Source organism: Lactuca virosa, chromosome 5 (assembly GCF_052849685.1).
Source record: "Lactuca virosa cultivar CGN04683 chromosome 5, Lactuca_virosa_CGN04683_v6, whole genome shotgun sequence".
Lineage (NCBI taxonomy): Eukaryota > Viridiplantae > Streptophyta > Magnoliopsida > Asterales > Asteraceae > Lactuca > Lactuca virosa.
The window spans coordinates 262,974,290-262,982,443 of record NC_136430.1 but is presented as its reverse complement, the minus strand read 5'-3'; positions in this window follow the sequence as shown (position 1 = coordinate 262,982,443).

Genomic DNA, 8,154 nt, shown 5'->3' with positions numbered 1-8,154 from the left:
AATATGTGGGTTTTATGGTATTATCGGTTTTATGTGTGTCCAGTATACAAGTGTACGTTAATTCCCTTGTCCGTTGATCATTATGATTTCCGACGCTCACGATTGGTTCCATGGTTCCTTGTTAATAATGTTTATTTATTGAAATTCACCACACACACACACACACAGTGTAACATCCCAAAAAAATCATGACCAAAAATTTTGTTTTTAATTGAGTAACTTATAAAATTGTTTACTGAAAAACATCATCGAATCATATCATTTCATAAAACATAGTCACATGTCTCAAACCATATAAAAAATAGTAACAATATCAGAGTACACTCCCATGAATCTCATAATGCGAAAATCCGGTGTGTGTGTGTGTGTGTGATTTGTTGCTACCGTGCCGACTCCTTCCCCTTCGAAGAAGAGGTACCTGAAAACAAAACTGAAACAGTAAGCACGAAGCTTAGTGAGTTCCCCTATCACACCGCATACCATATAACAAACATACTGCCAGGAAATTCTAGGGTGCCTAACCTACCCATGTCAAGCCATTATGAGGTGCTTGACTTACCCAGGTCAAGCCATTCTGGGGTGCTTAACTTACCCATGTCAAGCCATTTTGGGGTGCTTGACTTACCCGTCGGTTTATCTCAACCGACTACTGGCGACTATTTCACCCCTACCACTACCACATAATAACGTAACATAATCATACTGCTAGGCATGCATGGGTACTGAATACCCCTTCAGTGTCTTTCAACCGGTATCCGGTGACTATTTCACCACTACTAATACTAACACATATAACAGAGCATCCTAGCACATAAAGCATATCAGATAGTAGCAACCCAGACAATTATCACAAAGACAATCATCTAATCAAACAACTCCTACTAGTGGGCCGACATTGTGGTCGTAGACCCACTTCTACTGGAAGGTAACTCACATCAATGTCGTGAAGTGTCTGAACTGTCCTCGATGTTGGGATCAACTCCTCTCAACTCCTACACATAACAACCTTCCTTAATTACCATTCCATACTCTTAACCCTTTCAAGGGTCAACTCAGGTCAAAGTCAAATTCAAGGTTGACACCCTGATCAAAGTCAACTTTTGGTCAAGGTCAACATCTGGTTGACTCAACTCGCCGAGTTGGTCCATTAACTCGTCGAGTTCCATACTCCACCAAAATCCTGGAACTTCGCTCCTACTCGTCGAGTCTTTCAAGAACTCGTCGAGTTCTCCTTCATACAGAATCGGGACCTTTTTGCTTTGGACTCGTCGAGCTTGCCCATGAACCCGTCGAGTCCTTCTTTATACAAGTTGAAGCGTTTAGTCCTTGACTCGCCGAGTTCTTCCTTGAACTCGTCGAGTTCTTCTTCATATAAGTTGGGACATTGCCTTGAACTCACCGAGTTCATCCTTGAACTCGCCGAGTTCATCCTTGAACTCGTCGAGTTCTTTGATCTTCAAGTCCATATTCACGTCCATCTTGTTGAGTCCTCTTCTAGACTCAACCAGATCGATCAGAAACAGAAAAGGTTGGGGAACCATAACCCGACTCGCCGAGTCCTATGAGCGACTCACCGAGTCCCCCAAAGTCTAAGTCTACCAATTCGATTTCAGTCGGGCTTAATGCATCCAGAACTTAGATCTGACCTCCTAGGATTGATATAGCACGTAAAGTTACAAACTTTACGTGCATGCATGGGTTAACTAACTCAAAAGGACATAAAATGAAGTCTACAAGATGCATGGGACTCCCATGGCCATAAAGTTGGCACCTTTATGCCATGGGAACCCTTAAAGGTTCAAGATCTGAAGTACAACCCCATGGATACTCACAATCCCGAATATGGCTTCACTAAGACCTAGAAAAGGTAAAAATAGCCCTAAATGGAGATCTAAGAAATGAATAGTCAAGGTATCAGCTTTATACCTCAAATGAGTTGGGAATGTGCCAAAACCACTGGATTTACTTGCTCTCTCTTGATCTCCCAAGCTTCTTTCTTCTTCTCAAGCTTCAAATACACACAAATGGCACAAAAAGCTCAAGAACACTCAATATTCGATTAGGGTTTCGTGAAGAGAGTCTGAGGGTGATGGATGCTGGAGAGACCCTATAAGTTGTTTAAATAGGGTGTAAACCCTCAATTTTAGGGTTTCATCTAGACATGCCTCCTCGTCGATTAGGGGCTTCCGACTCGGCGAGTAAACTTTTCCGCCTGCGTCCAATCACTCGCACCTACTCGACGAGTTGGGCCTCCAACTCGTCGGTTCCCTGTATAAATATACAAAAACTTGTAATAAAAATACGTATCGAGAACCGGACGTTACAAATCTCCCCCACTTATTTCCAGAGGAGCTGTCTGGGATACCTCTGGAGAGACAGCCAGACTTGAGTTCACGGCCATACACTCGTGTACAGCCGTACACTCGTATACGGCCGGCGTTGGGTGGACCCCACCATCGACCAACGACAACCCCTATAAATTTGAGACCCTACCCTTCATTTACACTCTTCTAGCCGGACACTCTCACCTCTTCTCTCTAGACTATCGACCGTACACCCCTAAAAACACCCTTAACCTTCCGGAAAACATCGAGAAACACCATTTGGGGTCATTTAGGAGCATCTAGAACATGTTTCTCATCGAAATCAACACCTTTGTTCTTGAGTGTACGGACGTACACCTTCAAGTTCATTGACCGCACACCAGTCTACGGCCGTACACCTTCAAAGGTCGTACTCCTCCAAGGGCCGTACAACGTTCATGGCCGTACACCCTGTTCACAGCCGCACACTTGTTCACGTCCGTAAACCCCGTACACGGCCGTACACACTTCCTAAGTGGTGTATTTGACTGAAAATCCTACTTTCCTCGATTCGATCAAGTCCCGGTAACATTCCATAACCGCACTCAAGTGTTTTTCTACACTTTATCTAGCGAAATCACTAATTTAAATACATAAATGTATTTAATTGTTATTAGGATTTCGTTAAGTGCCACACGCTTCAACTCAAGGGTCTTCATTCCAATTCGTTGATTCGACGTTCGTATACTACTAACAGTGAGTTCATACCCCTACGCTTTTATGGTTTTTAAACGTTTTCAGGGGGGAATACAAGCCAAACACAAATGATTTTGTGAACTAAAACAAAAGGATTTTAACAAGTATAAAACTTATGCAATTGATACAGACAAACGATTTCCATGTTTTTATAAAACATTTAGATATTTTATCCCTTTTGTACTATGTTGAGCATAAGGGACGTTTTCAACGTACAACCATAATTGTATAGTTTTCAGATCAATATATGAACCAAATATACAATATACATGCAAACTATAATAGGTATAGTTTGGGGTTTTCAATGCACAACTTTTATGAATTTAGAGTTATACACTGCTAAACATATAAACTATGACAGATTTAGTTTATGATATACATTACTACAGGAGTACAATATTTAATAATCATTATTTAAGTATAATTATTACCTTATATAGTATTCAACGGATTCAAATACAAGAGAACAATACAGAATTACATGTAAACTAGATTATATAGAATTGTGAGACTCTACTTCAAAAACTGTACCCTTAGGTGTACTTACTTAAATCCTATCATAGTATAACCAGAGTCTCCTGGAGGGAGAGCGTGAGATTTGTGAATAGATCTATTCGGGACTGACAATCCCACACCTGATTTGCTAGCTACAGTTAGGCAGGCATGCCTGAGGTGACAAATGTCATTTAACCGACACTTGAAGAACGTCGTAAAGGTCACTAGGTCATATCAAGCATGGTTATACGACACACAATAAGTATAAACTAACCTTTGTTTACGAGATTTCATTCTTCATTAGTTTAATTTTAATTAATAGAACTATTATACATTACATTGGGGGATTCCAGAGATACAATACACGGTTTTATTTAAATAATAAAACTACTATACACACTGGTGGTAGCCAGAGTTTTCCAACAAAACTTTCTATATGTACCAGTGATAGCCAGGGTTTTCAAACAGAATATCCTACATAGAGGTTTTCATACAGAATTCATCATACAATACATCTAGTAGTAACTAAACATACAAACTAATATGTTTTATATACTACAACCGGATACAATAACAAACATTCATAGTTAGTTCTATAACTCTTTAGTTTATGCATCAGGGTTACGTATGAAGAATACTCGATAGACTGTGGGATATGTGGTTTCCGCCTCATTTCCAGTTCCTTGTTTGGTTGTGGGCTTAGGGCAGATCCATATAACCAACTGTCTGTTCGATATTGGATTATACGTGGCTAGCATGAACTAAGTCGTTATAGATGGAACTGATATTATCTCTCTCATACTAAAGGAAATATTGGATTTTATTGGAAACATGCGAACATTTTTACAGAGTCATCAACAGGTTTTCATTACAAAAATATCGGTTATGAACTCACCAGCTTTATGTTGATACTATTTCAAAACTGCTTGTATTCTCAGGAAATCAGTAGACAGGTACCTCCTGGAGTTTTGAGAAGACGGAGCGTATAGAGTCACGTCTTTCTATTTTGATTATACTTTTGATGTATAAAAACAAGAATCAAACAGATGTAAACCCTTTTCTTATATGTATTCAATGTAATGGTTGTGTTTCCGCTGTTCCGATTTGGGGGTGTGACAGAATGGTATCAGAGTTATTGTTTATAGTGAACTAAGTATACCGAACCTTACATGGTATACAACTATAAACACTAAGGGGCCAAAGTGCTCTGAACTAAAAGTATACTTTTAAAATATAAGTATTTTATAAAGAGTATACAAGTATCCATAAGTACCAGAAACAGTATCATAAGTAGAACAAAACAAAAGTATTTGGATGTTGGACACTGCGGTTAAACCTGGGTAATTATGTAATCATGTCTGGGATCAATATAGCCTGATCAACTATATTTATTTGAGACATGACCAACATGTGGCTGGGAGTGATCGCATTGTTGCAGCAAGCCAAAAACTTACCAAGCTATATACATCAAGATATCGATAGAACAGAGCATACAACTTAAAATACTATAGGAGTATTTTAGCTAGAGCCGAATACAGTATAGAGATTCATTCCAAGTGTTGCTACTTATTTCTTTCTAGCGATACTTTACTTGCATTAGTAACCATTCTTTGTTTATCGCTTAGTAGAACACTTTATCTATTAGGATGAGATATATCTTGTTTCATATCTCTTGATTCAAAATCTAGGGGACTTACCATCCTCTTCTTCCTTATTATTTTTAGAACAAGATGCCTCCCAGAAATAGACCCAGCAAGAAGAACAACGACCCTCCGCCACCACCACCTCCTCGGTTCGATCCTGCCATGTTCCAGGCAACAGTTACAGCTGTCGTGACTGCAGTAATGGCGCAAATAAACCCTGGTGGGGCTAGAGGATCCGGAGGTGGTACACATACCCAGAATCTCGGTGATCATGGATATCAAAAGGAGTGTTCCTATAAGGACTTCATGAACGCGAAACCCAAACCCTTCGACGGCAATGGAGGAGTCATTGCCTTAACCCAATGGTTCGAGAAGATCGAATCCATCTTGGAGATTTGCGCTTGTTCGGAGGCCAACAAGGTGAAGTTCGTCGCCTGCATCTTCACCAACAGAGCGCTGACCTGGTGGAATGGTCGAGTCAAATCCCTAACCCTGCCGGTAGCGAATGCCATGGGTTGGGAAAGCTTAAAGGAACTCATGCTTGCTGAGTACTGCCCAAGGGGAGAAATGCAGAAGTTGGAGCATAAGCTCTGGAACCTGAAGATGAAGGGTTCCGACATTGCCGCCTACACAGCTAGGTTCTGCGATCTGGCTCTCCTCTGTCCGGGAATGGTCACCCCGGAAAGCAAGAAAATAGAAAGATACATTTGGGGATTGACGCCCCCAACTCAAGGGAATGTCTTGGCTGCTAAGCCTTCCACATTCGACAGTGCCAAGTGCCTGGCGCAGACCCTGATAGATCACGGGGTCGGTCTTGATGAGGTGACAGCCGCTCCCGAACCACCAAAGGTGAGTGGTGGAAAGAAGAATTTTTGGAACAAACGAAAGGGCCAGTCTTCGCAGGAGCCCTCCAAGAAACAGCAAACAGTGGCAGTCCACGCTACTACTACTCCTGCTGCTGTTCCCACCACCCAAGCACCTACCAGTGGATATGCTGGTACTCTTCCAAAGTGCAAAAAGTTCAACTTTCATCACCGCAGACCCTGTTGTGATTTGCAATGCAACAGCTGTAGTAAAATCGGACACACGAGTCGATTCTGCAAGGCACCAGTCCAACCAACCAGGCTCCTGGATCGGGCGCTGGTCAAGCTTGTTATGGCTGTGGGGAGGTTGGGCACTTCAAGGGAAATTTCCCCAAGGCAACAACAGGTGGTATCACAGGGAGGTAGCTGGCAATGGGCCAGGAAGAAGCAGTCGTTGATCCTACCGTTGTTACGAGTACGTTCCTCCTTGACAACTCTTATGCATGCATTCTTTTCGATTCTGGTGCGGAGAGGAGTTTTGTTAGTCATGCATTCAAACATCTACTCAAATGTAAATCCCAACCTTTAACCGAAACATTTACCATCGAGATGGCTAACGGAAAGAAAGAGGGCACTGACGACATATTCATAGGTTGTACCCTTACCCTAAACGACCATTCCTTTCCCATCGATCTTATGCCAGTTTCTATAAAAAGCTTCGATGTAATCATTGGTATGGATTGGTTGAGCCCCAATCGTGCCATTATCCTTTGTTATGAAAAAGCCATCTGTCTCAATCTACCCTCGGGCGAAGCTCTCGTAGTTTACGGTGATAAACTCAGCTCAAACCTTCGTATCATTTCCTGCATTCACGCCCAGAAATATCTGCAAAAGGAATGTCATGCATTCCTAGCCCATGTCGTTAATGAAAAGCAGGAAGTTAAGGACCTCGAGAGCATCCCCAAAGTCTGCAATTTTCCTAATGTCTTCCCCGAAGATCTTCCAGGAATCCCTCCCGAGCGCCAAGTCGAGTTCTGTATCGACTTAATCCCCGGAGCTACTCCCGTAGCTAAATCCCCATATCGTCTAGCACCGGCAGAAATGCAAGAGTTATCCAGCCAGCTCAATGAGCTGCTCAACAAAGGATTCATAAGGCCAAGTTCCTCACCTTGAGGAGCCCCGATCTTATTTGTGAAAAAGAAAGATGGATCCTTTCGGATGTGCATTGATTATCGAGAACTGAACAAGCTTACCATCAAGAACCGTTATCCCTTACCCAGAATCGATGATCTCTTCGATCAACTTCAGGGAGCCAGTTACTTCTCAAAAATAGACCTAAGATCAGGGTACCATCAGTTGCGAGTTCATGAGAATGATGTTCCCAAGACAGCATTCCGAACTCGTTATGGACACTACGAGTTTGTGGTGATGCCCTTTGGTCTAACCAACGCGCCGGCAGTATTCATGGATTTGATGAATCGGGTGTGCCGCCCTTTCCTAGACAAGTTTGTAATCATGTTCATTGATGATATACTTGTCTACTCTCGGAGTGAGGAGGATCATAGTCAGCACTTGAGACAGGTGTTAGAAACACTAAGGGCGGAGAAACTCTATGCAAAGTTTTCAAAGTGCGAATTCTGGATCAGAAAAGTAACCTTCCTTGGTCACGTGGTTAGCGAGGAAGGCATACACGTGGACCCTTCCAAGATCAAAGCGATTGAGAATTGGTCAGCACCGAAGACACCCACATAAATTCGTCAATTCTTGGGTCTCGCTGGCTACTATCACAGATTTATCCAGAATTTCTCCGGAATTGCTAAGCCTTTAACCACCCTGACACAGAAAGGCATAACCTTTAGTTGGGGAGAAAAGCAAGACACTGCATTTCAAACATTGAAGCAGGCCCTATGCAGCGCACCTATCTTGTCTCTGCCCGAAGAGACGGAGGATTTCGTTGTCTACTGTGATGCATCCAATCAGGGCCTAAGTTGTGTGCTCATGCAGCGAGGAAAGGTTATTGCCTATGCCTCGAGACAGCTGAAAACACACGAAGTCAATTATACTACTCACAATCTAGAGTTGGGAGGAGTGGTCTTTGCGTTAAATATTTGGAGACATTATCTCTACGGAACCAAGTGCACTGTCTTCACCGTC